Genomic DNA, 15,411 nt, shown 5'->3' with positions numbered 1-15,411 from the left:
CATCAATGATCCTCTTCCTATTACCCTTCCTACTTGATTCTCCTAAGCTTGGACATTTTCCACAGTGTCATTTGTAGTGACATCCTTTATAACTAAGTTGTTATTATGTGCCAACATGTTTGTGTTTCAAGCCCATTACAAGACACACTAGATCTTGTCCTTATTACATGCCTGAACCTATAACTTGCACTCAATGGTCCATTACTTGCAATGTTACCAATCTGATTCTGATATAATAATGAAGACTTGAATAGTGATGATGATTCTTGTACCACCCCAGCTTTTACTAGGAAATCCTCCAAAGTCATTTCCTCAAGTGTTTGCTGCCTTTTGAGCAGTGGCTCATTCCTGGCAAGGCTATTGTTAGCTTCATTGTAGTGTGGTTGGCTTTTGTGGATCTGAGACCAAGGGTGGGTAGTGGCTGGGAAATGATGGTGGGTTCGATTGCTACTACACTTTTACCCTTTGCAACTTCATCAAGGGTGGGTAGTGGTGGGTTAACTTGGTTGTTATCATCAGAGTTCCAAATGCTAGAAAGGAATTCATCCATGTTCATGGATCCTAAGCTCTTTCCATTCTTGCAATAGAACTCATCAAGGGTGAGTGAGAGTATTGAGTTTTGTTTGCTTAGTTGAGAAACAAATTTGCATCACATCAAGTGCATCAAATTAATAACTTGATTCTAATTTTCACGGAGAGATTTTAATTGAACATCAATAACTTGAGTTTTGTTTGCTTAAGTTTTGTATCGTATGAATTTATGTTAGATTGAGTGTGGATTGTGGACTATGCTAGTTTATTGAATTATTGCTAAAGTTTATTATTTTCATTTTATTTAGGGTTGAAATATTTACTTATAATTTTATATAAAGGAATATTAATATATTTTTTTATTTGAGTAAATTCTTACGAGTTTACGATTTGATTCTACGAGTCAAGTTTATGGAACCTCCATGATTCTACGTAAAATCACGAGTCTGATAACTTTGGTCATGTGCTTTCTAGATAATTCATGGGCTTACTTTCTAATTTTTGTAATTTTTTAACTTTTGGTGATAAGAACTAAGGATAGATTAAAAAGATATTTTTTTTTATAAAGTTCAGAAATTAAATTATATGTTATGAAAGTTTGAAAACTAAATAAAATTCATAGAAAATGTAAAGATTAAAAACATATTTTATAGATACACAAAATTAAAACCAAAACCAAAACAAAAGAAGTGGAGTATAGAGAACATGTTTCGAAGGAAAAATAATTTAATTTTCTGGATGGGAATCTGAAATAATTCAGTTTTATAAATTGATTTTGAAAAACAGTTTAAGTTTAGATTATGTTCTAATAGCTCAGTTACAATTCAGTTATTTTTTATTCAATATGTCACATGAACACGCTCTTTTCTCTCCCTTCACTCCTCGTCTTCCTTCTCCCTCTCCCAACCTCAACTTCCAACGCCGTTTCTTTTCCCGCCCTCCAATTTCTCCCCTTGCTGAATTGAAATTTGAAACGCTGATTTCCGGGGTAGATTGGAAGAGGAAGCCGAAGCATGTCTGGACTTGCTGTTGCACGAACCAAACGAGGCCTTAATCAGCGCCCTTCTCATGCTTCTTAGAGCCAAAGAAGAGACTTATGAAGAAGTGAGTAAGGGTCTATTTGGAAAAAATTCTCTAGAAACACTTGAACAAAAAAATAAAAAAATAAAAAAAAATGGATTTTTACAAAAACTAAAATAAACACTCATTAGTTAATTTATAAATGTCATTTCATCTTTTACAAAAATTATTTGAGAAAACTTCTCAAATTAATTAATAGTTAGATAATAAAGAATTCATTTTAGTAGGAAGAAACTAGTCTCATTATTTTTTTGTCTTAAAAGTATTTCTAATGAAGTTTATCAAACATGGTTAAAGTAGAAGTAACTTGGGTGCATGGTTGGTTGTGCCGCAAGCAAAGAAAGTTTCAGTTCTCAAATGTTATTTATGTTTGTATAGGTTGTAGGGTTGGCGAGGGCAATGCTGAAACACGCGACGAAGGTAGAGAGAGGGTTTGGACGATGTGGTTGACATCGTGGGAACCGGAGGGGACGGTGCCAACAACACGGTCAACATTTCGACTGGTGCTTCGGTTCTCGCTGCGGCTTGCAGTGGCAAAGTTGCAAAGGTCTGTGTGTGTAAGCGTTATTTGCTGTGTGCGTATGAACTGAAATTTGAAATGGTTGTGGTGATGGTCTATGAAACACCAACACGGACACGGACACGCGAACATTCATAATGTCTAAAATGTAAAACGTAATACGGGTATTTGTGTCGGTGTCAGACACTGACACGGACGCGTGTCGGACACTGGACACACGGCAAGGAGCTGAAAAATCTGTATTTCATAGGTGATGGTTGGTGTTGCAACGAGGAAAGCGTTTGAGTTCTTCTGCGTGTGGAAGTGCTGACGTCGTATTAGAAGCTTTCGGAGTGGTCATGGACTTAGGCCCTCAGGTTAGTTAGTGCACAATGCAAATTACCAATTACCGAATGGAGTCTCACCCTGTGTTCGGTTCTACTGAAAGTGCATAGATGAAAATGAAAGAGCTATGAAAAGAGATGAAAGTATCTTTTCTTTGATGTTTGGTTGCCCCGAAATAGAGATGAAAGTCTTTAAAAATATATATTTTTCTCGTAAAATTGATATATATCAAATTTTGATTCACAGTTAAATTTTTACAACCTGTTGGATCTTTTAGGATAAAAATTACTATAAATTATATAAAAATCATCACAAATTAAAGAAAACTGATACAAATTATAAAAAAATTGTCACATTATAAAAAAATGCCAAAATTAAAATTGCATTGCTTATTTATTTTGCTTCGGTAAGTTATGGTGATTTTTATCTTCCATAAATTCTCATGTAAGTTTGAATTTACTTGAACTTAACTCCAAATCAAAATTTGATACATTACAATTTTACTAGAACAAAAGATGTATTGAAAATTTTGTAGGAATAAAATTCAAACATTTCCAAATATATAAGGACAAAAAATATATTTTAATCAAAGATTTATTTAGACAGTATTCAACACTTTGTAAGAGAGAAAAAATATAGGTGATATGATATGATTGAAATAAATAAATAAAGAGAAATAAGAAATGTTGGTAGTGTTTTTAGAAATAATGAGATGAAAGCTGGTGAAATAAAGAGTGAAACTCATGAGAAACTTTGTTCCGAAATTGTACCTCATTTTTTAGAAAGATGATGAATGGACACCCGTATGCTATTTAACATGTACTACATGCACTATTAGAAAATATGCTTTCTACATCGGTTAATTATGACTTTCAACATCGGTTTTTGAACTGATGTTGAAATTACTGACGTTGATAGTATTATCGTTAACATCGGTTTTTTAAAAACCGGTGTTAACGTAAAATTACCAACATCGGGGTTATATAAATAACCGATGTTGCTAATATGAATTACACCCAGAAAATGTATATTAACGTTGAAAGTTAACATCGGTTTTTTGTAAAAACCGATGTTAACGAATGTGTTAATGTTGACAGTTAACATCGGTTTTTTCAGAAAACCGATGTTAACGAATGTGTTACTATTGACAGTTAACATCGGTTTTTTAAAAAACCAATGTTAACGAATTTGTTAATGTTGACAGTTAGCATTGGTTGTTTGTAAAAAACCGATGTTAAAGAATGTATTACTATTGACAGTTAACATCGATTTTTTCAAAAAACCGATGTTAACGAATGTGTTGCTATTGACAGTTAACATCGATTGTTCAAAAAATCGATGTTGTTTTCAGGAATTTTTTTTAAATAATGTCTCTGTTTTTACAAAAAAACCAAAATTTAACCTGTAAATTTAAAATCAGACCACACAGCATACAACATATATCATTTGCATTCTGTTTTCAAATAGGTTTTAGCAAAAAACTAGCTATCAACAAAGGTTATTGAATATTAAGATGAAACAACAATTATAAAAAATGTAATGCAAAGTATGTAAACTAATTAAGTTACATAACTGCCTAACATCTTATGTTTGATTTCTAACTTTTAAATAATACTGTGCCCACTATATGGGAATTATGTAAACAAAAGGACTATGCACAACATAACATAACATAACATAACCAGGCACCAGTAACTACTATTACCTCTGACAAAATCACAAAATTGCATTGTGAACAGGCCCAGTCACGGGGTCCCCCACTTTTTCAGTCACACACCACTTTCATCCAAATCCACACCTATATACGTTAACCTAATTAGAAATTAGAAAATAAGAGAAAAGTTATTGCTGCCTCCTTAATTGGAAAATTTGAGATCACAAGGGACAAAATTAAACTATATGCAAAAAATAAGAGAAAAATTAATATTTTATACATTTATCGGACAGCAGACAGAATTGGATGCATCCAAACTAGAGAATAGATTAAGAGATATTGGCTAAGCCAACAACCAACATTAATTTCATCCAAGAATTGGATGCGTCCAATTATACACAGTATATTCATGGTATCTTTGCAAAAGATATTGTTAATGGTAATTGCAATCGTGCATACAAGAAGAATTGACCGTGGCACTCGTAGGACCACATGGTCCTTAACGTTCTCCAATGATAAAAATTAAAAAGCGTCAAATTGTCATCCATCATCTTACGGTGAAAAATTCGAACATTCTCAAGAAAAATAGGAGAATGAGCAGGGAGGGATATGGAGGAGCCATTCTCAAGGACAAGTATTGCTATGCTATGCTGTTACCTAAATTTAAAGGGAAAACATCACACTGCATCTGTCTAGTGCTGGACTTCATAAACTATTCTCAATGTTTTCTCTCATTTCACACACAAAGTAGAAAACAGCTGTTCAGAATTATTCAACAAAATTTGCAGTAAACAAGGTTTCACTGTTTGAAGTTAATGTCAAAACTGTTTACATTGCATTTTATAATCATATTATCATATACCGTATGATAAATTATTTAGTTTATAATAATAATATAAATATAAGATAAACTTTCATTTATTCACAGGATAGAAATCTATTCAAATTGATAATGTATAAAGATTAAAATATTTACCATTTTTTATGAAAATTAAATTCTTTGCGATTTTACACGACAAATTTATACTTATAGGTCTTCTTTTTTTTGTCCAACCAACTATGGCAATTAATGCTCCAATAAAAAAGTGTGGCCCATGAATTACGTTAACCATCCGTGGCATAGGACTAAACTAAGACCCACACTCTCTTGACTTTCCACTAAGTCCAAACAATCCATTTATATACACTCTAGTACCTTGTACCCCATTACAGCAAAATATAATTGAAATTGAAAATCAACTCTCACCTAAAACAAGGACCACCCTTTGCCTGCATTCCCTTTTCTACCAAGTGTATTTTCTAGTCCTCACCCAATGTTAATTCCTTTTTGTGGTATAAATTAAGAGTTGGCTTATATGTAGTATTATATTTTACAAGAAGCCATTGGCCATTGGGGTTGGGGAATTCGTGTGCAAGGGAAAGCAAGGGATGTACCTACTAGATATTAGCTAGCTCGAAGCAAATTAAATATATTTTTACTTCTTTTAATTTAGTGTTTTTTTTTTCTTACAAAATTATTATTTTGGTTTTAATCTTTATAAATTATGTTTTTTCTATTTTTTCGTTGTTGAAAAACTTTAAATAATATTTTGAATAATGAAAAAAGCAAAAAAAAAGAAAAAGTACACAAATTCATGTGCAAGATGTTACACTCATACAAACAAAATACAATATATGCAATTATTTTAATATAATCAACATATATATTAAAAAATAAATAAAAGAAATGAATGAAGGGGTCCAAGTATATTATGCCATCTAAAAAATAGACCTATAGTGGGACCCACATGGAGCATCTAAAAATACTTGGCTTTCAGCCAAGGAGCAATTCGTGTGGCCTTAATAATATGTGTTTTTATATATATGCAGCAAAACTTACCACAGTAACATGAAAAAAAAAATTGGTGTTTTTAACTATAATTTTTATTTTCTACAAGGACTAGATTAGTGAACCAAATAAGATAACATCTAGCTTAAATAAATTAACTCATATATGTATTTTTCTTTTAGCTCTTTTATTTTATTTTTTAAAATATATTTGTTTATCATATCATTAATTTATTTCATCTATTTGTTTTTTCTCTACTCCTATCTATTTTCTCTTTCATTCCCTTCACATACAACTCATTTGAGGGACAAACATGAAATTGGAGAAAACAAATCAAGTAAAAAACGCTTACTCCAAAAAATAATAGTGTCATCTCTTTGTGAGACCAAAACTATCTACTTATCACTATGCCATGTGTTAGTATTAAGGAGGCTTAATGCCCAGGCCATTCCATGTGTTTGGCCCCACTACCAATTAAGGCTCGTGAGATAGTTAGTCCCAATCACAAGTCTTTTCTTTGCACCCTGTCATGATGATGCTCTAAAACAAAAGGCAGATACAATTAGCTACGAGTCTCACACAATAAGAAAGCCTTTAACTTTGTGACCTTGTCAATCGAAATCCGTATTTTCTATTGTTTATCTAGTGTTGGTCCATGCAAATGTAGTATATTGATAATTTGATACTATATCATATCAACTTTATAAATAATCTTTTTTCCTCATTCTTTCTGAAGGGTTCTGGCACTGATTACACGGGGGATTGCTTTGTTTTTGTTTTATTCAACCGATAATGAGATACTGATTTGCCAAAAACCTTTTTCTTTTTTGTTTGATTGTTTAGCTTTGTTTAACAAGCTTGGAAACTGGAAAGGCATTTTTAGGGGAATAGAAACTGGGGATGGAAAAACAGCAAAACCCCAAATTACTGCTAAGAAGCTTTCACAACAATTCGAACAAAACCCCAAATTCATCAATTAAACAGCAACTCTCACCATAAAGAGAGATGTAGCAAACTAATTCAATGAAGAAAGAAACAGAGTTACGGGGCTAGCAAAGATACCAGTTTCGGCATTTCTGACATTAGCAAAGATACCGGCAAAGATGAACATACAGCAACTCTCACCGGGTTTTGCCTCTTGACTTCTTTTTCTAACTAAAAGAGGCGCAGTCCCTACAGGTGTGATTTCGAAATCAATTTTCCTAAAAATAAAGGGTGAAATTCCTAAAAATAAAGGGTGTTACATTGAGGATGGCAGCTACTCTTCCTGATGGCAAGGGCGGCACAGTGAGGATGGCAGCTACTCTTTGTGTCTCAGCGGCGGCAAGGGAGAGTGAGTGAGCGGCGGCGAGAGAGAGTGAGTGAGTGAGGGAGAGTGAGTGAGAGGAAGGCCACTTCTTTTTTTTTTAATTCCTGAAACACGAAGTGGTTTAAATCTTTTAAAATTCACTTTCACTTTCAAAATAGTAATAGATTTTATGCCAGAAGTGATTTATCACCTACAAATTAGATAATTTTAGTTTTATTTCTTATAATTTTTATTTAACGTCTAATTTATTAAAATACATATTTTTAGTTCTTATACTGAGATAAATTACATAAACTAATAACGTGATAAAGAAATTATTTAAAGTTGATATAAATTGATTATATGACATAATAATTGATTAGTAGAATAAATTAATTTCAACAACTAAAAATATGTATTCTAGTGAAATTATGGATCAAATAATTTTTTAGTTACAAATTTTATTTTTATTTTAAATTAATTAATTTTTCAAGACATTTAAACCTTTGTTATAATAAATTATTTCTATTTTAGTCGATAAAATAATTTTAATCTTAATTATTAATTTATGTATAGTTATATGACTCCAATTTATTACCCTTAATTCAATATCACTCACGTACATATATCCGTCCGTCATGTGAGAAAATGACATGTAGTTTAATTTAATTTAAATGCAAATTACGTACAATTTAGAAGTGGGTGAAATAGTAGTAGCTTCAGTAATCAGAAGACCTCCCTTGGTAGCTCTTTGAGAGTAATATAGAATAGCATGCGGCTGAGCAAAGTTGTTGTAAGATCTTGCTCTAAATAGTGGCGCCAAAACGATTCTGAAGATGCAAAAGCAACACAATTATATAAAATTTATATATGTACTTTAAAATTTATATATTATAAATACATTAAATGGAAAAAAAATAGAAATATAAGATTAGTTAAGTGATTAAATAAAGAAAGAGGAGAAAGATTGGGGGTTGGATCTCTCGCTCTTACTCATAAAAACTAAAACTAATAATTTGTTGATGAAGAAGAAAAATTAAACACCAAGAGAAAGTACCTGTGTGAAAGATTTAAGTTCCCCATCTTGTAAGGAGTAAGAAGAGGGATGACCTGATTTTTTTGTTCAACCATTTTTGTGTAGAATTCTTTGGCTTTGTCTTTATTATTTTGATTGTTAATAATTAAATCGAGAGGAAGAGGCTGATCTAATATTATTTGTTGCCTTCTTTCCAATTATTATTCTAATATGTAACATTGTAATTTCCTTGGGGATGGCCAGACCAAAACTTAGTTGGAAGAGGCTGATCTAAGCCTCGAGAGAACGATAACCGCATTATATTTATATTATATAAATATTAAATCGTATAAATTGCCTAATGCAACAAATAATTGCCAAATATAGCAGCAGCTATAACCAACACAATATAATAAGGCTCCAGCCTCCCCTTCCTGGCGTCCCTGCTCACACAAAAAACAGAGGATGGGTTTTAAAATTATATAAGAAATTATGTATTAACAGAAAAGTTTTCTTGTATAATCCTCGTATATACATAAACAAATTGTTAGTTAATAGAGTCTAATTTAACTGATTGAGTATAATGCATAAGTTATTATATATCTCTGACATTTATTCCTCATAAAAAAACAAAATATTTAAATAAATTTAATTCATTATTTTGCCATTTACGTTACACCTAACCTAAAACTTCTTAATTACTTATTAGTTATTACGTCTGTGCCTTGCTATACTTCTTTATTTGGATATCCTAATTGTTTTGTCTTTGGTATTGTTATAGCTTATTACATGATGACTTTGGTGGGCATGATCTTGGAAGAAGTTCAAGTTTTAAATTTGAATTATTAGCAATTTTGAGATTTAAATTTGCATATCTTTCATTTTAATTTTAAAATTATAGATAAAATTGTTAATTTTTGAATTTTATAGATATGTTAATTTTTAAGATTATTATTAATTATTGAACTTTGTAACTTATTTATAGATAGATTAGTCGATAAATGTCTTTTATAGATATCCTAATTTTGGATTTCATTTTAATTATTAACAATTATTTTTTATATAATAAATTATAAATTTTTTCTATTTTAAATAATCATCATAATTAAAGTTTTTGACTCTATAAAACTCAATATAATTTTAAAAATTTGGATCTTTTTGAGCAAATCATTATAATGTTGATTAATTTTCGTGGGATATAATCACATTTTTTAAAATATGTATCTTTTTAATGGCATATATTTAGTATTATGCAAGAATCATATCTTAAATTAATTTTTAGAATTTTTTATAAATAACAATGATTTTATATTTATTCTGAAATATGTCCATTGAAATAAATCATTTTATCAATCAGACTAAAGAATTATTATTTTTGTCTTTTCTTGGTTGAACAGTTATTATATATTTTTATGTTTAACTTTTACGAATAAAAAAAATTAATCAATCCGATCCTACACGGGTAGTAGTCACACATTACACTTGGACATTTGCGGTAGACCGATCTTTGACAAAAAAAAAATTACGCAAGATTTAATTTCTATAAAGAAACCATATAATTTTTTATATCATTCATTAGTTAAAATTTATTATTACTACAATTTTTAGGATAACTAACATGAGAAAAAAATTGTACATGATAATTTATTATTAAATATTAGTGTAAAAAATTAAATTATTAACATACACTATTTACTCTCTTTTTTTAGTAGCATCCACTATTTACTCTTAACACAGTGCATTTGGTAATAACCAAAATATTCAATTTCACCTCCATTTGTATGTTGGTCATTTAAGCATTGAAGAAAAAAACTTTGCTTAGTCAAATGACAAAAAATATGGCGAAGTCTGGTCAAATTTTGTTGATTAAATAATAATAAAATTAAAATTACGAAATTCATTTTAAAAATTTAGTTTAATTTTTAAATGTTTACCTTTTGAATTTATAATTGTTTCTTAATTATTATATTTTTTTAATTAAAATATAATTAATAACGCAATATATGATTTTTTTAAAAATATACAAATAATTAAAAAAAATTATATTAACATCGGTTTTTTGGAAAACCGATGTTAACATATCATACGTTAAAATCGGTTTTTCAAAAATCGATGTTAACTAATGATGTTAACATCGGTTTTTAAAAAACCGATGTTAACGTGTATGCATTAACATCGGTTTTCTAAAAAACCGATGTTAATGCATACACGTTAACATCGGTTTTTTAAAAACCGATGTTAACATCATTAGTTAACATCGGTTATTAAAAAATCGATGTTAACGTGTATGCATTAACATCGATTTTTTGGGAAACCGATGTTAAGAATGATATTTTATTTACAAATATGTCACCGCGTTTAACTTAACATCGGTTTTATACAAAACCAATGTTAATAAGCCGATGTTAAAACTGTTTTTTGTAGTAGTGATGCTATTAAATACCTAATAGAAGAGAGAGAAGCATAAGTATGATAAGTATTATAATGAGAAAAATATTTTTTGACACCCAAAAGTTATTTGACACCTAAAAAGAGAGTGAAAGAAAGAGAAAAAAAAAAAAACATAAGCATGATATGTGATATGATGTGATAGGAAGAAAGAGACAGAAAAAAATTAAAGTTGTTGATGGAGTGTGTAAAATAGGCGTGTGTTGAAATATTAGATAAAGAGAAAAATGAATAGTGGTGGAGTGTTTAGAATATCACGTTTAGTCTATTATGTTTTGCAATTGTTTCGCTTTGTTACATTCTGTTTTAAAATTTTATTTTAATTTTTTATGTTTTTGAAATATATCATTTTGATCATTTTTTTTTAATTTTGTGTTAGAAATTTTAATGTCCATTGGTGTTTTAAAATAGTTAAGTTAATATAGTGACGATTAAAAATCGTAACTATCTTTTATTATTTGAAAAATTAAAAATTATTAATTAAGTAAATAAAGAAAAGATAGATTTAAATTAATGAACAATAACAACTTTTACTCTTATATTATTATTATTATTATTATTCAATTTAATTATTTAATAACAATAATAATTTCATTCATCAATTATTCTCAATTTCATATATATATATATATGAGAAAAAAGAAAAATTAAAATTAAAAAATACTAATAAAGGACTAATTATGAGAAAAATAAGTTTGAGTTGATATTTGTTCAACTTTTTTTCTAAGAGTGGGTCATATATATAATTTTACACATAAAATTAATAATATTTATATTATATTTATTATTTATTAAAAGTTAAAAATATTTAAATAATTATGTAAAAAAAAATTGGCCTCCTTTTGATACACTTAAATTCATCCGTGCTGCCCCCTCCCGTATATTATTTTTTATATAATAATAATAACTATAATAATAAATAGAAATAATATTAATAATTTGTCTTTCTATTTTGTTTGTTTCATTAAATCGCTCTCCCTATTTTTTAATTGACTGCTAAATTTTAAACATTGACTAGAAAATTGACCAATATTTTCTTAACAATTTTTTTTTAAAAAAAATATTTAAGGAATGACTAAAATCATGATTCTTGGAATAAGAAACACATTCCTTTACCATTATAAGTAAGTGTTAATTTGAATATTTGGTGTAAAATATAGTATTAACATATTGGTTCTAATCCTTCTTTCAAGGACCATGGTTCTAATCCTTCCTCAAACATTTTTAAAGTTTTTATTTTTTAAGAATATGCTGGTCAACTTTTTAGTCTAATCAACATTTAAAATTTAACAATTAACCGTTAAAATTAGTTTTGGGGACTCAAATAGTGAATTTTGAAATATAGGGGAACTTAGATAGTGAATTAAAAAATAGGGAGCAGATTTGGTGAAACAAACAAGATAAGAGAACGGATTTTACAATTAAGTCTAATAATTTAATTATGATAAAAATAAAATAAATAAAATGCACATTCTCAAGAATGAAATACCAATGGACTTTTGTAAAGGTACATAATCAATTATGCCTACACATAATCAATTATACTCCTTGTATATTTAAAGAAAAACATTACCACATGTATATAATCGATTCTTGATTACTTGTCTATTCATTAAAAAAAAGTTTTTGTACAAAAAAAGGAAATATATTCTTAGTTGGTCTAAAATGGAAATTATATAAATATTTTTTTTTATCTACCTTACAATTTTAATTCAAATTTTTTATTTATTTTACCCTTCTTCCCTCTAAAACAAACAATCTTATTTTTAATCTCTTTTTACTCTCAGTTGTCTAGTTTTTCTTTTTTTCATTCCACCCAATCAAACACAAGCTTAATGACCACATTGGGACCCATTTGTTCATAACCACAATTGTGTCGACAATGTGGTAGGGTTTTTGGATTTGGAATTACCACATTGTGACCCATTTTTCCACAATCGCAATTATTTTAAGTTGTTCTGGGGGTAATCTACATTGATCTTAAATGCTGACCTTTACTATGCAGCACCAGACCCTTCTTTCCCACAAACATTCGGTCCCTCTGTTCCTTTATTTTATGTCTCTTTATAAGCTTGGGATCCAAACATAGAGGCCATTGGGATCAAAACACAGGGCAAAAGCACACCAAATCTAGCACTCAATACATGTACGCCCACTCTACTGAAAAGGAAGCTGCTAGCATACTAATAACAGGAACCAGAAATACACACAGAGAGTTGGATGGGCTAGGTCCTGAACAAATGCATTGGGTATACCAAATGGCGACTGGCTTTGATTTAAGAAGAGTTGGATGTTACACTTGCAATGCCTAGCATAGGGGCTAAACCCTAAACACACAATACATGTCTAGGTATACCAAATGCGAAAGTAATACAAAACTTCTTCAACTCAACAATTGCAAGTGAACCCTTAATACTATCACTTCTTCGAGCAATACAAAACAAAAAACCAAAAACATCTTACCTTGACGAACAGTTGCAAGTGGCGACACCACTCAAAGGAGCACGACTTCGGCAACGTGGCGGCGGTGGGACCAACATGACGTTCGGAGGTCGACAAACGCGACAATGTTAGGGAAATGGCACAATGTGAGGGTGGTAAAGAGGGACATAGTCGATTGGAGCTTTTGGTTTCGTTAGACAATACCTTTGTGGAGGTACACCCAAGTATATAAATCACAGCCTTTACGACGGTGTATATCTAACACCGTCTTTGTAGGTTACTAGGTCAACGACGGTGTCTAGTAAGCCATCGTCTTAGATAAGTTCCAAAATGCCCCTGCCCACGATACAAAGACGGTGTTTCATACAAACGACGTTGTACAGTACATCCAACACATAAAATAGTTATATATTTACGTAAATGCCACCGCTTTCACTACTACAACGGGTTTCATACGACCGACGTAGAGTGTGCGATGTAAAATAAAGTTTTTTTAGTAGTGTCTGATTGGAGAGCAACACTAAAACCTTCAAAATTGCATAAACAATGCTAATCTCTCGGTTAATGTTGACTTTATCTAATGAAATTGAGATTGTATAACACTGTAGTGTATTTCTGGTTGATTGTAGAAAATAATAGTGGTGGGCTTGTTGGTTATTTTGCCGTAATATATAAAGGAAGCTAGTTAAGCTCTAATATAAACAGTGTTCACTAGTATGCATTTTTATGTATGTTGACTATATATGCGTGTCTTCCACTAATAGGATTTATCATGAACAGAAAGAAATTGTTATTGATCAATGTGTTTGGTTATTTGTTTTTCTGTTTTTGCAAATTAGGGGGTAAAGAGGTGTGTGAATGAAGCTGGGATGGGGTTTATGATGTCTCTAAAGTATCACCCGACAATGAAGATTGTCATACCTATAAGAAAGAAGCTAAAGATAAAAACTATATTTAATATATTGGGTCCAATGTTGAATCTAGCACATGTACCTTTTGCTGTTGTTGGAGTATACACAGAGGACTTGGTAAGTTCCATCATGCAGATTTGATCGATTATGCATTCAAATAATCTTACCGAGGTGACTTTCCTTTCACTCTATATCATTTACATGCAGTGTGATCTTTGCAAGTTTTTCGAAAGCGAAAATTTTGAGTTAAGGACATAATATATAATCATGAACAAATACATTATAAAAGTTCTGTTTGCTTTAACATTTGTAGTGTGAATATTGATAATTTTGAAAGTAGGTTGGATTTTGAAGTAATTGATTTACATTACATTCTATGTCCGAGTTAGCTTTTCTGTAGTATCAACTTATTTTAGTTTTTTTTCTTTAATTATTCTTTATTCCATAAACATTGGTCTGTGAAGAAACTGAACCCGGGCTCCTGGTTTTTTCCTTCGTAATCTTTTATTTGTATCCTTCTAAAGATTTCTATAATTAATTTGAATAATTCATCCCTATGGATTGTTACTAATCAAATTAAAACTCTTAAATTGCCTAGACTCATCTTGAAGAATTGTATCACAAATTGAATTTGACACGTTTTATTGGGTAATTGTATTTGACACATAAGCATTATGAGTTATGTAGTTTTTCATACACTTATTTCACAAAATTTACTTTTATTTCTTACTTTTGTATATTTTTATTCTCGAAAAAAAGGGAGAGACTGAATGGTTGAGGACCAATTGTTCGTTCCTTTCTCCATCTATGTCATCCCTAATAACTAATGAGCTATTTGTCATGGTCTTTTGCACAGGTCTTCAAAATGGCTAAAGCATTTAATAGATTTGGCATGAAAGGAGCTTTAATTGTCCATTCAGGTTTGGATGAAATGAATCCTCTTGGTAAGATCTCTAGTTGGTTTTTGCATATGAAAATAATTTTTTTAACTTACATTTAATTAATCATTTTGTCTTTACATTTCAGTCCCTATACCTAGAAACTACTTGATTATTCCGTAGACATACACTTTTTAATTACTTATAGTCTCTACACATATATTTTTTAACCCGTTTTAGTCCTTAAATTTTTGGATGATAGAAACTAAATTGGATTAAGGGTATTCTTGATTTTCAATTCAAAAAGTGCTTTTGGGGGTTGAATGTACTTTTGGAGAATAAACTCATTTTGGTAACATGTTTGGTTAGCACCAAAAGTGTGTTTGTAATGAAAAATTTATCTTGAAACTTAGTTTTGTAAAAGGAAGATTTGGGTTGTTTTGACAAATTTTAATCCAAGCATGCACTAAAAAGTGTATGCATAGGGACTTA

The 15,411-nt window shown here is 30.0% G+C and overlaps 2 long non-coding RNA genes and 1 pseudogene across 2 annotated transcripts; 1 reads left to right on the top strand and 2 right to left on the bottom strand.

Annotated features, from left to right (window-relative positions):
- Positions 1 to 1,375: 1,375 nt before the first annotated feature.
- On the top strand, positions 1,376 to 15,102 carry LOC114410873 (annotated as a pseudogene).
- LOC114409838 lies at positions 3,884 to 7,335 on the bottom strand. Its single transcript, XR_003666216.1, has 3 exons — positions 7,182 to 7,335; positions 7,000 to 7,110; positions 3,884 to 4,267 (listed from the first exon to the last, which is right to left on the bottom strand). It is a non-coding gene; the product is annotated as an uncharacterized LOC114409838 (long non-coding RNA).
- Positions 8,020 to 8,379, bottom strand: LOC114409839. Its single transcript, XR_003666217.1, has 2 exons — positions 8,283 to 8,379; positions 8,020 to 8,055 (listed from the first exon to the last, which is right to left on the bottom strand). It is a non-coding gene; the product is annotated as an uncharacterized LOC114409839 (long non-coding RNA).
- Positions 15,103 to 15,411: the final 309 nt, after the last annotated feature.

The sequence above is a fragment of the Glycine soja genome, chromosome 4, assembly GCF_004193775.1.
Source record: "Glycine soja cultivar W05 chromosome 4, ASM419377v2, whole genome shotgun sequence".
Classification (NCBI taxonomy): Eukaryota; Viridiplantae; Streptophyta; class Magnoliopsida; order Fabales; family Fabaceae; genus Glycine; species Glycine soja.
Note: the sequence above shows the minus strand (reverse complement) of the source record. Positions and strands in the feature narration are given on the sequence as shown.